The 16,832-nt window shown below is 40.0% G+C and overlaps 1 protein-coding gene across 9 annotated transcripts in view; it reads left to right on the top strand.

Moving 5' to 3' along the window:
• The window catches only part of LOC121286930 (extracellular sulfatase Sulf-2-like), a 369,814-nt gene that overhangs the window by 196,125 nt on the left and 156,857 nt on the right, over positions 1–16,832 (top strand). Inside the window, exon 4 of one of the 9 annotated variants that reach the window (XM_041204227.1) lies at positions 3,729–3,810. The exons of 7 other annotated variants lie outside the window; for them this stretch is intronic. The gene's annotated coding sequence lies outside the window, so the exon portion shown is untranslated. Of the gene's footprint in view, positions 1–3,728; positions 3,811–13,322; positions 13,367–16,832 lie in introns of those variants that run through there. One more of the 9 variants, XM_041204231.1, reaches the window with a different exon arrangement.

A 16,832-nucleotide genomic window follows, 5' to 3' on the forward strand; every position in this document is an offset into this window, starting at 1 on the left:
GTGTTTTGGATTTCAAATAATTCTGGTTTTCGATACCACATATAAACTTATGTTACAATAGCCTAAGCCTAGCTAGCTATAGTCTAAATAAAATAACTAGCAAAGTAAGATCTATCACTGAATAACAAATATGGGGTACCTGTAAAGGTTCCCACCCGTAGCATCTGTCATGATAATAGTTGATTGTGGTAGTGGACTCCAGTATTAGATACTACAGTACTCTGTACTAGGAATTGGGTCACCTGACCTGAGGGTTAAAGGTCAGATAACACATGTTGGAACCTGTCTCAATAGAATTCAATTACTGCAGATATGTGCTCGTTAGGAAAATGTGTTATCAATAAAGCTAGCTCAGCTATTATGTCGACAGCCTGTGTGCATCATTGAAACAAAAAACAAAACAGCATCATCTGTGATTCTGTAAGATTCGTGTCAAGTGCAGACAAACAACTAGACTGCCTCTGCTAAAGGTTAGGTGCAGTCAGCGAGGTTCATGTTAGCTCAGGTCAGAGACTTTCTGTGCTGAAGGTGGACGAGATTCAAAAAAATGCAGTTTTTGGATGTGCTCGGTTTTTGGATTTATGAATAAAGGATAATGTTGTTTGTTTTTAACAATGCAAATGCCACCAACAGCCTTGGACGTTTTTATAACTAAAAATATTAGTGTTGGAAAGCACAACCACAAGTACGATCAATTTTAAAATATGGGAAAACAATAACCGGTGAGCCTTGAAGTATTAATATGACAGAATAATTCTGTTTCAATAGCTTTAAGCTCAAATAGTTGATTTCAAATGATGTCAAAATAATTAATTCCAACAACCTGAAAATTGTGTGGTACAACACATGGAACACTTGGATCGACATATATCGAGCTTCTAGCTGTCAGGTACTACTCCATTCTAGCACTATATATACCTACATTGCTGCTTCATTTACCGAAGAACATGATGTGAGATGCATCAGCATCTGCGTTAAAATCTTGACATTCATTATTCTGCTGATATATAAATTTGCTTTGTGTACACTTTTTGAATTGTGTACACTTTCCAAACATGGGGAAAGGACAGCAAAGTGGAATCACTAGATAATTTAATTGAAGAGATAGACCTGGCACCAGGCACAGTGAGCTGAATGTTCCCTCTGCGATTAATTTATGTGATTCTATACAATTGCACACTTTCACAAGGTTTCTGCATCACCAAGTTCCCACGTTCTCTAGCTCATCTTTTTAAAATTGTTTCTTTTTCTTATCCACCTCATCCATTGCAAAGGTACAGCCTAGGGAAAAAATGTACAAAGATAGTACTGGTAAAATAGTTGAGATGTGGAATACAATTTGTGTACATTCCATAGAAATAAAACTAGTTAGTAATTTTGTCACATGTTGGTTATGATGTCAAGTTCATTTATGGGCATTATACTGGAAGGATGTGTCCTTTGTATGTATTTGTCACTTTGCTTTGTTCTAGTTCCACTAGCATTTAAAAGCTATATTTCCTTCTGCAACCTGATCTCTATCAGTAATGACACTATTAGGATGCCTAATGGCAAACTCCCACCAATTCCACCAGATATACTTGGGGAAGGTATCTGCTTTTGAACCATCGGTTTGATGGTCACTTAAATTATCAATGCTAAAAACTTTCATTGGTGTTGATAAAATATTGATATTCAAGCAAGGTATAAAATACCTGCTGAGTTTTTTCCAGCTTTTATTGTTCTTATTTCAGATTTCCACCATCCACAATATTTTGCTTTTGTATTGTGTGAAGGTATGAAGTCTCATTGAATATTCAATCCATAGCCAAATAAACAATGCTTAAGCACTTAAACTGAGGCTGACCTGGAATCCAACTGGAATTGTACCGAATCCTGTCATCCTAGTCCCAATGTAATCTGGATTTTCCAGTCTTGTCTGATTGAATAAAATTTCATTTACCACATAGTTGTGTCCCTAACTTGAGCTAAATCTCAAGCCTCACGATGACTATTATTTGAAGGTTGGTTCTCCCACCTCCTCAGAAAGAGCTCATTGGGGGTAAAAATTGCCACATTGCAAATGGTTTCTCCAGGATTCTGCAGCATGCCTCTCCCTTGTACATGACTGTCAGAATCAGCATCAGTGGGGGCGGTGTGAGGCGTAGCCATGAACTGGTCATCTTGATAGCATCTTTCCTGACCATTAGAAACCAGACTGCAGAGAGAAATTCAGAGCACTCCAATGTTCACACCAAGGTACTAGAAGGCTCTGAAACACTGAAGGAACAGCAACAATTTAAACAAAATTCAAACTTCGTAACTGGCCCTATGCAGAGCATTGTTCTATGGGCTTTTGCAGAGACATTGGTTTTGGAACCATATCTTGCTTCTGTCTGTCAACCTCAGCATTAAAACCTGGGCCTAACAAGCATCCCTTGTGTCTGCTGTTTAATTAAAGTAAAATGTGAGGAACACATCAGCCTAATTTGCATCCACTTTAACTGCGCTTACTGCCAAGTCTCAAAATTGAGGGGATATGCACTGAGGTGGGGGACACAACAGGTCATGGCCACAAGAACATTTTCAACCCTCACCTATACCCCAGATCCATTCAAAAAATCCTGCGGAAGAAGAGTGTGAAATTTAGGTCAGGTATCGCAAGTAGGCATTAACACAAATAATCATTGGAAATTGGATATGATAAAGATCAAAGTGTCAGCAATTTAACAGAAGTGGGTTTTTCTTGCTTAAGTTGTTTAATTTCACAGCTGAGAGACCAAGCTTTGCAAAACAGAATCAATAGCAGAAAGACACGGATATGACACTGTAAATCTAAATATAGATTTGTGCCTGTGTTCTTTAGGGTCAGTCACTGACTGATTCTGCAGCAGTCCCTTTAGGAACATCACTAATCGTTCACCAGTGAGAAAAAAGTAAGCTGATGGTTCTTTTAAGTATGAGGATTGTTTTCATCCAAAGCCACATTCATTTAAGATATTTTGAATAAAAATCAGCTTGGATGAAAACAAGCTGTGATCTATTGTAGTACTTGCCAACATGAGAAGATTTTTTACACATTTAGTAGAAAGCAAAATATTTCAAGAACAATATTTCTTCAAATCATACATAATGGGGTGGGGGGGTGGGGGTGGGGGGTTGGGGGTTGGTGGTGGTGTGTGGTGTGGAATCTCTAATCAACAAAAAACAACCGGACTTGGGCCCAAAGAGGCAGATTGGTATGTTTTGGTCTGGATTTTATTCCTGTCTAAAATCAACTGACCTTTGGCTGGTCTGTCAAATTTTCCGTCCCACCCAGGATAATTCCTGCTGCAGGTGGTACCGGAAAATCCCGACCTTTAAATATTGTAGACTTTTCCATGGTTATGCTTGGCAAGGCACTGTACGATGGTTTGCTTGTTGCTTTCTGCAGGTTCTGGCTGAACAGGAGACTCTCTTGCTCTTACTGCCTATCTGCCTGCCACCAGGGCTACTGGAAGGATTTGCAGATTGATAATAAACCCCTTTGGCCACATTATCAACACACATCAAATCCCAGAGTAGGACTGGAACCTGGAGCTTCTGACTCAGGTCTACCACTGTGCCAAGAAACACCCCTCGAGTATGATAGGATACTTTAAAAAGTGATTATGCCCAACATCATGAACTCTTTTTACATTTTGCACAAAGCTCTCAAAGTTGAGCTGCCTGATTGACTCAAATGTTCCATGTGCTTCTCCCAACTGCAGCTTTATATTTGTATGGAGAGTAGAGGTGAGGAGCATTCTTGTCGTGGTTACATGATTCTGACACAGTGACAAATGGACAAAGGTGAGCTGAAACAAACTGTGTACTGATGCAGTTTGCTAGGTCTCCTTGTTGAACTGCCTGATCTTAATTAATTTTGGCAGGCTCAGCTGCAGCACAAAGACACATCTCTAACTTTCTGTGAACTCAACTATAGAGGGACAATTATGTAAGAAGGGAAAATAAGCTTTGGAGTCAAAATAGCATGACTTTCAATAATTCCAATAAAGCTGATAGCTGAAAGATATGACCATATTTCAGTACTTTGTGCAGATGTGAAAACAATATCAATTTTGACCGAGGTGGTTACTTTCTGAATTAAAAACACAGGCTTTTTGATGGTCCTAGAACATTCTAACACAGAAGCAGACCATTTGGCCCATCAGGCTTGGAAGTGTTTTGCTCCAAGTGTGATCTATTCCAATCCCATTCTCCCATGCACACTGCTCAGATTTGTTAACATTCCTATTTGTCAAGCAACTAATTTCTTATTAAAATAATTTATGGACGCTGCTTCACCAATGGTTGTAAAACTTTGATAGGCACAGGAAAATGTGATAGAAGTGGGGGAAAAGGATAAAAGCACACCAAAACAGTTCAGAGCTGCATTTCCCACTGATGAATAAGAGTTGACAGCTTTGATGTATGAAAACATAATTTTGTTGCCTACACCAGCTATAAGCAGTAACCTTGGGTGCTGGCATGGAGAAGGGCAGAAGGTATGTTTTGGACATTAATTGCAGGTTTAAAAAAATATATACAACGTTATTGCTCCAAATGATTGCTGTTAGAACACAGCTGGATCCCTGTGCCATGGAGGGCAAAACTCTAGCTGTGCCTGATAGTGAGATAATCCCTTCTGTCACCATGCAATGCAGGGTGAGTTCCAGTGACAGGTGCAAACGAACCTTGTGCTTATCATCTCCAGTATGCATGTGGAATGGATGGGAGAGCCAGAGTTCACATAGCTGGCTTACATTGAAAATGGCATCCCAGGTTAAATGCTTAACGGGAATCGGCACTGAATAAAATTGTTTTGAAATGCTTTTGGAAAAGCGTGTGTATGTATGTGCATAAGGTTGGTTTACAGATCAGCTGTTTCCAGGTTGTTGATTCATTTTTCCATATTAATTATTCTTTTACAAACTAATTCTCCATCAGATGAAAGGAACCACTTCTAATTAGGGATTAATCTTGCAGAATTGTTCTCGACCATATTATTTAATACAACTGTAAAGATTTATAAATGGTGAGATATTTTTCATGTTGCTGAAAAAAGACATTTTGTCAAAGCTTTTCATCTTGCACTCATCAGGACAATCACACAGATACTAATGTCAGGGGAAGCAACAACTTTATACTGTATGAGAAGAGAGTGCTGATTGGTTGGCAAGTGGACTGTGATTGGTAGAGGCATTGCCATGGAGAATGCACTGACAGTTAACTGGTGACTGACAGTTAACTGCCAAGTATTGTTTGAAATTTAAACCAGGTAGCTTGACTCTGGTCAAGGCATTGCACTGAAGAATGAAGCAGTGAATGGCTATCACTTATCTTCTTTAGCTGAAACAGGCACAATGTGAGTACATGTTCTTACTGTCTACAAATTAATATTATACCTGATAATGAATATATGTACCTTCCAGTACATGCAAATGTGCCACACTACGAGCTCGACTGACAATCTTAAATTAGTTGTCAGCATAATGTTTAGCACACTGAGGATTATTTAGCAACTTTTGTCCAATCGCAGAATCGCATCTAATATTGGACACTGTGTTTTGAGTTTTGCAAGCACTGGCTGGTTGGGTACGGTCTGTACCCTGCCTGTTGCACACAACGGAAGAGACATGCTGTTTGATATGATCTGTCAGTTCTTTGGGACGTATAGCCTACAGACCTAGCATCACACTGGCACTGAAATTCATATACCACATTACTCATTTGTGTGATAGGAAGAACATCTTTTTGGCTTAATGGCAGCACCCTGCTAGTGGCGAATACGCTTGTGTTACTACTGCATTTTAGCAGCGTAAAACAGTGACCTTCACCTGTTGCTCAAATTTTACCTTCCAGGGTAATCTGAGGTAGAATGCGCATTTTTCAGGGCCAAAAGTGACAGGCTTAGGCCTGTTCATGAGTTTGTAAGATATACATTGCAAAATGATCTGGTCAAGTTAGCTATTATCCCACAGGATGTCTTTGATGTGCCCTATTTCAGCATCAAGCTTGCATGGTGAGCAAAAGGCTTGGACCCCATTTACAAGATTGGCAATAAGACCAATCTAATAATGCATGGATCTGTAAGAATCCCAACACGTGTATTGACCAATGAAGCTAGGCTTGTGGTAGACCGTGGTAGAGAAACCCCTGGCAGATTTCTCAATTAGTACGTCAAGGAAGGGGAGTTCATTTGACTGCTCCATTTCATAGGTGAATTTTAATGCAGGATGGAGCCCATTAAGGCATGCAAGGAAATTATTACATGCTGCTATGGATTTAAATATAGCAAACGTATCCTCCACATATCAGAAATATGCAAGCGGTAGGAGGTTAGGTGTCATTCCAGGGAACTCCTCAGCCTCATCCCCGTCAGCACCCTCCTCATCGGAGGTGGCGTGCAGCTCCTTCATCTCCTCCTCAGCCAGCTCCTCCATTGAACCTGCCGCTTAATATGACCAGACAGCCTTGCTTGAAAATAAGCTAAAAAAACAATTGCTGGACTTGTGTAAGAGCGATAAGCTGCCGCATGATATGTATGACAAGCTTTGTCCTCACAGCTCACTGCGCTTGCGTACATATGGGCTGCTGAAGACGCACAAAATTGATATCCCTTATGCCTGACCTTATCTATGACTGGTTCTGCACAGCATGTATTGGCCAAATGTTTGGGCAAATTTTTACAACCTGTTTTGAACAGGTTTTCCAGATACACAGTGAAGGATTCCTTCACTTTTGTGAAAATCGCACAGGACTTGCATATCGATAGCAATGCTATGTCCATGCGCTCATTTGATACTGCTAGCCTATTCACCAATGTTCCACTTGAGGAAGCCATAGATATTTAGGCTGCACCGCTTTATCCTGGTGATCTAGCCCCACCACCATGGCGTGAATTAGTATTCATTGAGCTTATGAACTCGGTAACTTGCACAGTTGAGTTCAGCTTTAACAACACCAAGTATGCCCAAATAGATGGTGTTGCCATGGGGTCCCCTCTAGGCCCACCTCTCACAAACATCTTTGTTGGATTCCATGAGAAACGTGCCTTCGATGGAATGACACCTACCACTTGTGTATTTTCAATATGTGGAGGATACGTTCTGCTACAGATCTAAATATAGCAAACTTAATAATTTCCTTGCATGTCTTACTGGGCTCCATTCTGCAATAAAATTCACCTTTGAAATGGAGCAGTCAAATTAACTTCTCTCCCTTGACATACTAGTTGAGAAATCTGCCAGGGATTTCTCTCTCACGGTCTACTGCAAGCCTAGCTTCATTGGCTGGGATTCTTATTGTTCCACACACTATAAAATTGGTTGTGAAAGGTGCCCAGTCTACCTGAGGTTACCCTGGGAGGACAAGTTATCTCAAAAATTTGGGCAACCGGTATAGCTAGCTGCTTCATGCTGCAACTATGCAGTAGCAACATGAGTGGTATTCGCCACTAACAGGATGCTACCATCAAGCCAAAAGGATGTCCTTCCTTTTGTTCAAAGTAGTAATGTGGTATATGAATTTCAGTGCCAGTGTGATGCTAGGTATGTAGGCCGTACATTCCAGAGACTGGTGATCGTATCAAACAGCATGTCCCTTCTGCTGTTCGCAATGGGCAAGGTACAGACTGTACTCAACCAGCTCATTCTTGTAAAACTCAAAACACAGTGTCCAACATTAGATGTGATTCTGCGTTTGGACAAAATTTGCTAAATAATCCTCAGTGTGCTAAAAATTATGCTGACAACTAATTTAAGATTGTCAGTTGGGCTCGCAGTGCAACGCATTTGCGTATATTGGAAGCTACATATATTAACACACAGGGCTCTGTTCTTTGCAGACAGAAAGAACATGTGTACACATTGTGCCTGTTTCAACTAAGCAAAATAAATGATAGCTATTGCTAGTTCATTAATAGTTCATTGCTCAGGCCAACCAGAGTCAAGCTGCCTGGTTTAAAATTTCAAACAATGCTTGGCAGTTAACTGTCAGTCACCATTAACTGGTGCATTCTCCATGGCAACACCTCTATCAATCACAGTCCACTTGTCAACCAATCAGCACTCTTTTCTCATACAGTGTAAAATTGTTGTTTCCCCTGACATTGGTATTCTTGTGATTGTTCTGATGAGTGCAAGATGGAAAGCTTCGACAAAATGTCTTTATTTCAACAATACTCAAGTTCTGTACTACCAAACAACTATTTTTCATGTTGCTCGTAACTTTAACATAGCATCAAGTATCTGCAATAAACTCCACAACCTGTAATTGAATCAAATCTCTCCATTGACTTAATAGTGTAGCGTTTCTGGTGAGAGAATATTAATCTCACAAATCTTCAACTTACAGTGAATGAAATATTGGAATTGGGCTGCCTGTGAGCTGTGGTCATGTTTATCTATGCTCAGCCCATGAACTTGCATATTTTATGCATTTTTTTGCAGCTTATTTTCCAAGCTTTTGGTCTGCTTGCTGTATAGAAAGTAACTTATACTGTCAAGTTGTAGGCAGAATTTGCATTCTTTTTAGAATAGTTAGCAATCATGTCCCAAAGGGGGATAAATTGTAATAATTGGCTGTGACCTAATTGTCCATACTTGACTCCAGGTCACTAAATGCTACTGTTAACAGAAATGAATAAAATAGATTCCGTAATAAAGAGCAATTTTAAACTAATTTTCTTTGATATTGAACACAATGGTGCAAAGTGCATCACATTTGAAGAAATAGTCAATGTGGGAAAGTGTTTAGTAAATCTATTTATGTTTACAAATGCAATAAAGGTCAATTTTGCAAGTACTGAAGCAGGGCCTCGCATGTAGCCAGCACAAATTGGATAATCACGGACATACTTAGGTTGATAAGTGGCAAGTAATATCAGTGCTATAAGAGTGTCAGGCAATGAATATATCCTTAAAAGAGAATCTAACTACTTCTGCTAGATATTCCTCACGATCAACATCCTGGGATCACCACAGACCAGAAGTTTTTAATTCAAAGTTTTACAATTACATTAGGAAAAAGGGGGTTGTCAGGAGCATTGTGGGCCTCCTGAAAACTAACAATGGTGATATTGTCAATGAAACTAAGACATTCCAAGGAGACTAATATTGAATCAGCAAAATTAACATAAGCAAAATAGCAGTAATGAAGAAAATAATGGCACTAAAGTGTGACAAATTCTGAGGACCAGATGGTTCCCATCCCAGGGTTTTTAAGAAAGTAGGTGAGAAAATTGTGCAAGCCTTAACTATAATCTTCCAAGTTTCTCTCAATCTGGGAACCGTTCCTTTAGATTAGTCATTCTGCTTTTTAAGATAGTTGAAAGAATTATAATTAGCCTAGTTAGAACAGTTAGCCTAACATCTGTTGTTGGGAAATTACTAGAGTCTGTAATTAAGGATAGGGTACTAAACACCTTGAAATTTTCAGCTAATCAGGGAAAACCAGCATGGATTTGTAAAGAGTAGGTCATGTCGGCTGAATCTGATTGAAATTTTTGAGGAGATGACTGAAGTAGTGGACAGGGGAATGCCTGTGAAGTTTATATGGTCTTCTAGAAGGCATTTGATAAAGCCCTTCATAAGAGACTCTTAACTAAAACTGAAGCTCATGAACTTGGTGGCAAATTATTGACCTGGTTAAGAAATTGGTTGAATGGCAGGAGACAGAGAGTAGGGATTTTGGACCGATATCTAAATTGGAGCAATGTTCCGGAGCTTGAGCACATGATCTATATTTGTTCTTAGTACATCTAACTGTTCCAATCCAAAACCTTTTTTTGGTTATCAAGATTTTATTAATGATTAGCCTCACTTCTGAGGCAGCACAAATACAAGGTCAACACGCTTGGCCTAAATAGCCAAGTGGTTATGGTACTGGGCTTGTAACCCAAGATCAAGAGTTCAAATCTCACAATGGCAAACTATGGAACAATGTAACTTCATCTGAATAGGAACAGATGGAAACATGTTTGTACTCGAAAGAGTTACAAGGTCAGCACACTGGAGTTGATTTCAGGTTAATTGAAACTGATTTGAAATTAACAAATGCATATTGAGAAAGGTCAATGCAGCTTAACAACACAAATTTGTGTCCTGTGTTCAAGCTTTTTCCCCCCCCCCCCCTAAAAGTGGTCCCAGAGCATAAAAGATACAATTTATCTAAAAGTTTTACATGACAATGCATTTTAGCAAGCTTACACTTTATAAATTTATTTTTGTATTATATTTATTATCCCTGAATAGGAGAAGGTGAAAACACATTATTCCAGCAGCATGATGGAAAGCTGAACCTAAAAAAGTATCAGTTTGGAGTCAAAATTACACACTGCCAAGTTGAGGTTTAAGTATAGCCCCTGTATCAATCAACACACTGGCGTTCCCTCCTGTAATCAGTTGGAACACGTAAGGTTCATTAAATCTACATTTGTTTATGTGAATTTGCAGCTGTGCCCTACTGCTCTCCATTTATTATTTTAGCAGCCAATTATGCAGAAATCAGCCATCATTTGGTTTTTAAGCACTTGGCTGAATTATTCCTTTTGGCCAAGAGATGAATCAGTACATGATTGACCAGACCTGACTTGCGTTTGGTTTATTTCTTATGCAATGTTCCATTTATCTAATGAGGCTATTCCGCACTGAGTTCAATGAAGGTCTCTCAATGTATAACAATGGTATGAACCACAACTCAATACATTTCGGTTACAGTCCTTCTGCAGCAAATTGGTAGTTTAGTTCCATTCTGCCCTTAGCCCTTCAGTGCTCTATATTCCCTTCCATCTTCCTTAATGCTCACATTTTCTGCTAGACAACATTTATTTAAATAAGATGCAATTTCCTAGGATTGTCTCTGAAACAATAGGGCTGGGAATAAAACAAATAGAGTTTTGGGGACTCAACAAAGTGTTGTTGGGATGACTTTAGCAAATTTCACAATTGACCATGTTAATTATGCATTGTGAGGCAGAGTTCCGCATCAGTGGAGTGAGAAATGACATGCAACTGCAGCTGCAACTTGAAGGGCTCCTTAATTCTTGTTGGGCATAACCCTGTGAATGACTGATCAAGGATACAAAGCATCTCCACTTACTGATGACTGGAGGTCTTTTTTCAGTTCTGACAGAAGGTCACTTGACCTGAAATATTAACTCTGTTTCTCGCCATAGATGCTGTCTGACCTGAGTTTTTTTCCAGCATTTTTTGTTTTTGGTTCAGATTTCCAGCATCCACAGTATTTTGCTTGTGGCTTAGTCTGTAAATGCTATGTTATGGTTATACAGGTACAGTGTTTCAGCAACCTCAGCACTGAGGCCGTGCCAGATTTCAGATCTTGCTGGATTTCAGGTCGGATAGTTTGAGCCATTGGTGGTTCAGGTCAAGCTGGGTTGGGTGGGGTCAAGGGTCACTCAGAGCATGAGAACAGACTGGCCCAGAAGCAGTGAAGGTTATAACTAGTCAGGTGTCACACCATGCCAGTGCAGTGCGTAGTACTTTGAGACGCTGCACTGTATTATGTGCTGATGGTGGATTTCAGCTTCCATCCTCCATTACCAGTCTGTCATTGAATTGTGTTAAGTTAAAGGATTAACGTTCCCACATTGCTCTAATTTTATCAACAATTTAAGATTTCTACTAAATTTTGTCTGTCCTTTATCTTCTATCTACTATTCTATCTCTTTCTTTGTCTCTCTATATCTATCCTGCAGTATCTCCCTCTCTATCTCTGTCTTATATAATTTTGCTGTAGCCTAGAGACTAACAAAATAATAATCTGTATTAATCATAAATCTGCACTGAGCATTAACTTCATGTAATTTTCATACTGCTTTTCATATCCATGTACCTGTTGATAGACTTGGACCATGTTGTGCAATGTTTTTATAATCCTAGAATTATTTTATCCCATATATGTCAACACATGATTATCCTGGCTACTTCCAGGATGAAAGCCCAATGATGAAAGTGGTTGAGGTGCTGTTCTTGGGATGAAATGCTAAACTGAGGTTCTGTTTGTCTGTTTTGCTGGCTTAAGTGGATGTTCTAGCACTATTTGAAGAACAGAAATGTCCTGAATACCATACCTTCCTCAGCCATCATCACAAAAAAATAGATTAACTCATCATGGTTGTGAGATCCTTCAAGGCAGCATAACACCCAGCTGCCTCGTTGCAATGTTAATCCATTTTTCAATGAGGGCACCACATACACCTTCCTTCAATCACCCCTTTTTTGGCCATTTCTAACTGAATTTTTGAAAATATTTACTTGGGCAGCACATACAATCTGCCACTACTTCTAGCACCCTGGGAAAAATACAATTTTTTTTCATTCGTTCATGGGATGTGGGCTTCACTGGCTGGGCTAGCATTTATTGCCCATCGCTAGTTCCCCTTGAGAAGAAGGTAGTGAGCTGCCTTCTTGAACAGCTGCAGTCCATGTGGTGTAGGTGTACCCACAGTGCTGTTGGGAAGGGATTCCAGGATTTTGATCCAGCGACAGGTGATGGAACGGTGATATTTCCAAGTCAGGATGGTGAGTGACTTGGAGGGGAACTTCCAGGCGGTGGTGTTCCCATCTATCTGCTGCCCTTGTCCTTCTAGATGGCAGTGGTCGTGGGTTTGGAAGATGCTGTCGAAGAAGCTTTGGTGAATTCCTGCAGTGCATCTTATAGATGGTACACACTGCTGCTACTATGCGTCGGTGGTGGAGGGAGTGAGTGTTTGTGGGTGTGGTGCCAATAAAGCAGGCTGCTTTGCTCTGGATGGTGTCAAGCTTCTTGAGTGTTGTGGGAGCTGCACTCATCCAGGCAAGTGGGGAGTATTCCATCACATTCCTGACTTGTGCCTTGTAGATGGTGGACAGGCTTTGGGGAGTCAGGAGGTGAGTTACTCGTCACAGGATTCCTTGCCTCTGACCTGCTCTTATAGCCACAGTATTTATATGGCTAGTTCAGTTTAGTTTCTAGTCAGTGGTAACCACCAGGATGTTGTTAGTGGGGTATCAGTGACAGTAATGTTATTGAACATCACTTGAGTGGTCACTTGAGTATCACTTGAATTTTAATTTTATCTGTTATACCAGGTTATACATCTGCTATCCAACCTGCCAACAATTCAAAACAACTGCAATACATTTGGATAAAGTATCTAAAACTGTCTGCTGTTGGTTATACTTATTCTCACATTCTTAGATTTTTAAATTTTGGGATGGCAAGTAATTAACAATGTGACCTGATTATATTGCAGCGAGCAAAACAATTCCTCTATTACCTAAGTGAACAGGGCAAGCAACTGTGTATCTCCTTAACCAACCAGATTGAAGGATTGGGAAATTAACAGTGCAAGGACTAATGAAGTGTAAGTTAGAGTTTTTACAATCATCAGAGATACCAATAACTTTTTAAAAGATATTTGAGTTCCCAGTGACTGACTTAAATGAATTGCATGACAAGATTTTTAGTTTTAAGGCTTTTACTGTAAGAAAGAAAGTGAAAGCAACATAAGTAAACATTACTTAGTAGACAACTAGTACTCTAATCTGCAGAAAATATATCCCCCTTCAACTTTTACATGTCTGAAAACCCCATTCCACAATCATGCTTCACTGCCTGCTCTCCGCAGTATTGCAGTTTTTACAGGAACCAGTCCAACATCATTCCCAGGTTCCAACAGGTTCACTTCTCCCCATTTCACCACATCATAACATTGCGTGACTGTCTAAAGGTACTTCGCTCATTTTCCGGAGAATTTCCGAATAGACTACCAGCAGTAAGGACTACTTCAGGTGATTGCTACCCTCAGCCATGCCAGGACAAATCCTCTGCAGTTTTCAGATTGCCACAGGATGTGTGTCTCCAAGTAGCGACCGTGTTCCCTCTGGAGTTCTACCTGGTAGTCCACAGAAAGGCAGCACATTCCTCTCTGTGGACCACACTAGCTGCAACCTTTTGTTTCTCCGAGAGAACTCTCACTTTCTGTCCAAAAAAACTGAGACTGAAAGCTTGTCCATAGTTAGCCCAGCTGCTCTTGCCTTTGTTTTTAGGTGCAAAATATGGCACATACATTTCAATAGCCTGCCCCCTCCTCTATCTCCATGACAATCAAGCTACAAAGGCTTTATTGTTGGGCAGAAACCATAGCAGATTGCATGACTCTTCATTCTTCCATTTCACCTTGAATTAAAGAGAGACTCCCAAAACCTAATCATCTTATAAACCTCACACGCATAACAGAGTGGGTCAGTTTGGTGCAGAAAGTAACAGTTCATTTTTAGTGTCATAGAGGTTGACTAGAAGTAATTAACTTTTAACACATTTTTTGAAGGTTAATCATATTACTAAAAAGGTAATTAGTCTGAATTGGACAAGACTTGCCTTTCCATGGTGCACTTAATTCATTTCTACCATACTAAAGCAGCAACTTTATGGCATTCAATGCATTTCAGTAGTGAGCCAGACAGCAAATTGCCGTGTTTGTGGAGCAGTGCAACTTGGACAGCAACTTTTGAATGTTTGAGTTTAACTGCACATTTGCTCCTCACCTGAGGTTACATAAAAATAATGGTGAATGATATTAACCTCACTGTTAATTTGAAGCAAATTGTGGCCGATCTGCCCAATTCTTTCTCTGTACCTTTGTCTGGCTTGAATGGTCACTATAAGAAACATGATTGCTCAGATCAGATGCCGCATTTGTTTGAATCCTGCTAATTTTGAGCCCCATTCTGGGCACGATTTTGAGTGCAGTTGTAAAACAACTAGACAGCCCTTGTTTGTAAAGATCGTTATATGTAAGTGCAATTATTGAACGAGTTGTAGAATCTTGATGGATTTCAACTGTTCACAGCCATAATTTTAGAAACATTATTTAGATATTTTTATAATGTTTTCTTGTTTTGTTAATTAAGAAATGCTTATATTAAAGTATCTGCTTGGTTAAGAAGAAAAATGTCCATAAAAGCAAGTGTTAAAAGTATTTGACCAATGAAATACAATGCTGACCTGCTTTAACATAAAGGCTGCACCAATGCCTTTGCTGCTCTCCAAGGATTAAAGACTAGTCTAATATAGATGACAGGATGTTTTATTGTTACTCAGCATTTAAATCCCTAGTGCAGTGTATATATTCAAAATAAATCTCAGCTTAACTGCAAGATAGAACGGCCACATGGTGGTAAATTGCAGAGCGTGACCTCCAGCCTCAGTTATTGGAACGGGATGCATAGGAGCTAAAACAGCAAAATTAAGTCAGTACATTTGCGAGGGACAGGGATATTGAGCTCATGTGACTGACTGACAGCATCTGAAAGAGCACTGAGAGGCTGCACTGAGAGCTCTGGAGATAGAAGCTGTAGAAAGGACTCAACAGATGAGGTAAGAAGATAATGCTTAGAAATGTCTACCAGCATATTTAATGAACAAGGGTCACTATGTTTCTGCCCCCAGCTGGATGTTGATACTGTGATAATTGATATGTTCAAGAAAATAGCTTCATACAGTTTGCATGAAGGTAATGGCTCTAACAAAAGCCACTGCTGAAACACCGAAGGGTAATGATCAGTCATTTGCCTTACAGGTTTATACTTTCATTCTTTTGAAGTAAATAATTTCATAAGATAGCTGTTTACTGTATAGTACATTATTAAGGTTAATGAAAAAAAACAGTGGCAATGAGAAAAGCTGAATGAAAAAATTAAAGCTTCCAGACTAACGGTATCTGTAGTTCTTAGACAGGTCATTAACTGTTATTAACTGGTTAACTCTGGTGTCTACAGTGCATGTGTAATATATAGGACAGGGTAGCAAGAAATGATCATTTATAGGCACAATTAAAAGAGAAAAATATATGAATTAACTTTAATGGCAAATTTTAATACTCACTAGTACTTTAAGTATTCCTGCATATGTATTAGTTAAAGTTTTATTAGAATCCTATATATAAGTATAATATGGTTTTATTAGAAGTATCATTAGATGAGCTAGTTGTGAATAAAGACTCAGTTTAATTTTCTAAATGCAGTGGAGCGGAGAAAGGTAACATGCATAGTTTGCATACATCTATGCTGGCCTTTTTCACTTCCTATCTTAAGGAGTATGTACCTCCCTAGTATAAGGGGTTTACAGTATGGGCAGAATTTTATTCTCCCTTAGGGGTGTGTTGGCAGGTGGGTGGGGCATAAAATTGGGCATAATACCATAGGTGTCATTCTCACTGCCTACCTAATTGCATCCAACCCCACCGCAATTTTAAGCACGGTTGGCAAGGCATTGGGTATTCCACCTGCTCTTGGACCACTTGAGATTCTTGAGTGCCAATTAATGACCACTTAGGGCCCTCCTATGCCCCTGTTGCAATTTTTCTTGCGATAGGTGGAGGCCAGTGCCAAGTTTGAAGCCTGCCAGGTCTCACTCCTCTTGCTATTGGTGGGAAAGGGTGGGGTGGGGGGGGTCTCTTCTCTTTCCCCCCCACCCCCTGCAAGTTTCACCTCACCTTCCTTGGCCTGTGCACTGCAGCCCCCCACCCCTCTTGCTGAATCCTCCTAGTCTGGGTCTGCCAAAACCACCCCCTCCCTCCAAGTTACCTCCCCATCTGGCTTCTGTGAATATCTTTATTGGTGACTGGCTGCAGTCCCAGTAATGGCCACTGCTCCTGGTGACACTGCTGGAACCAGAGAGCTGCCAGCTATTGGATTGGCCAGCAGCTCTTGGAGGGGGCACTTCCTCCCCAAATAGGCCGGAAGTCTTGCTCTGAGCCAGTTAATGACCTGATGAGTATCAAAATGCTGCAGAGCAACCAGTCAGGTAATGGGGAATGCTCAACAGGA

The sequence above is a fragment of the Carcharodon carcharias genome, chromosome 14 (assembly GCF_017639515.1).
Source record: "Carcharodon carcharias isolate sCarCar2 chromosome 14, sCarCar2.pri, whole genome shotgun sequence".
NCBI lineage: Eukaryota > Metazoa > Chordata > Chondrichthyes > Lamniformes > Lamnidae > Carcharodon > Carcharodon carcharias.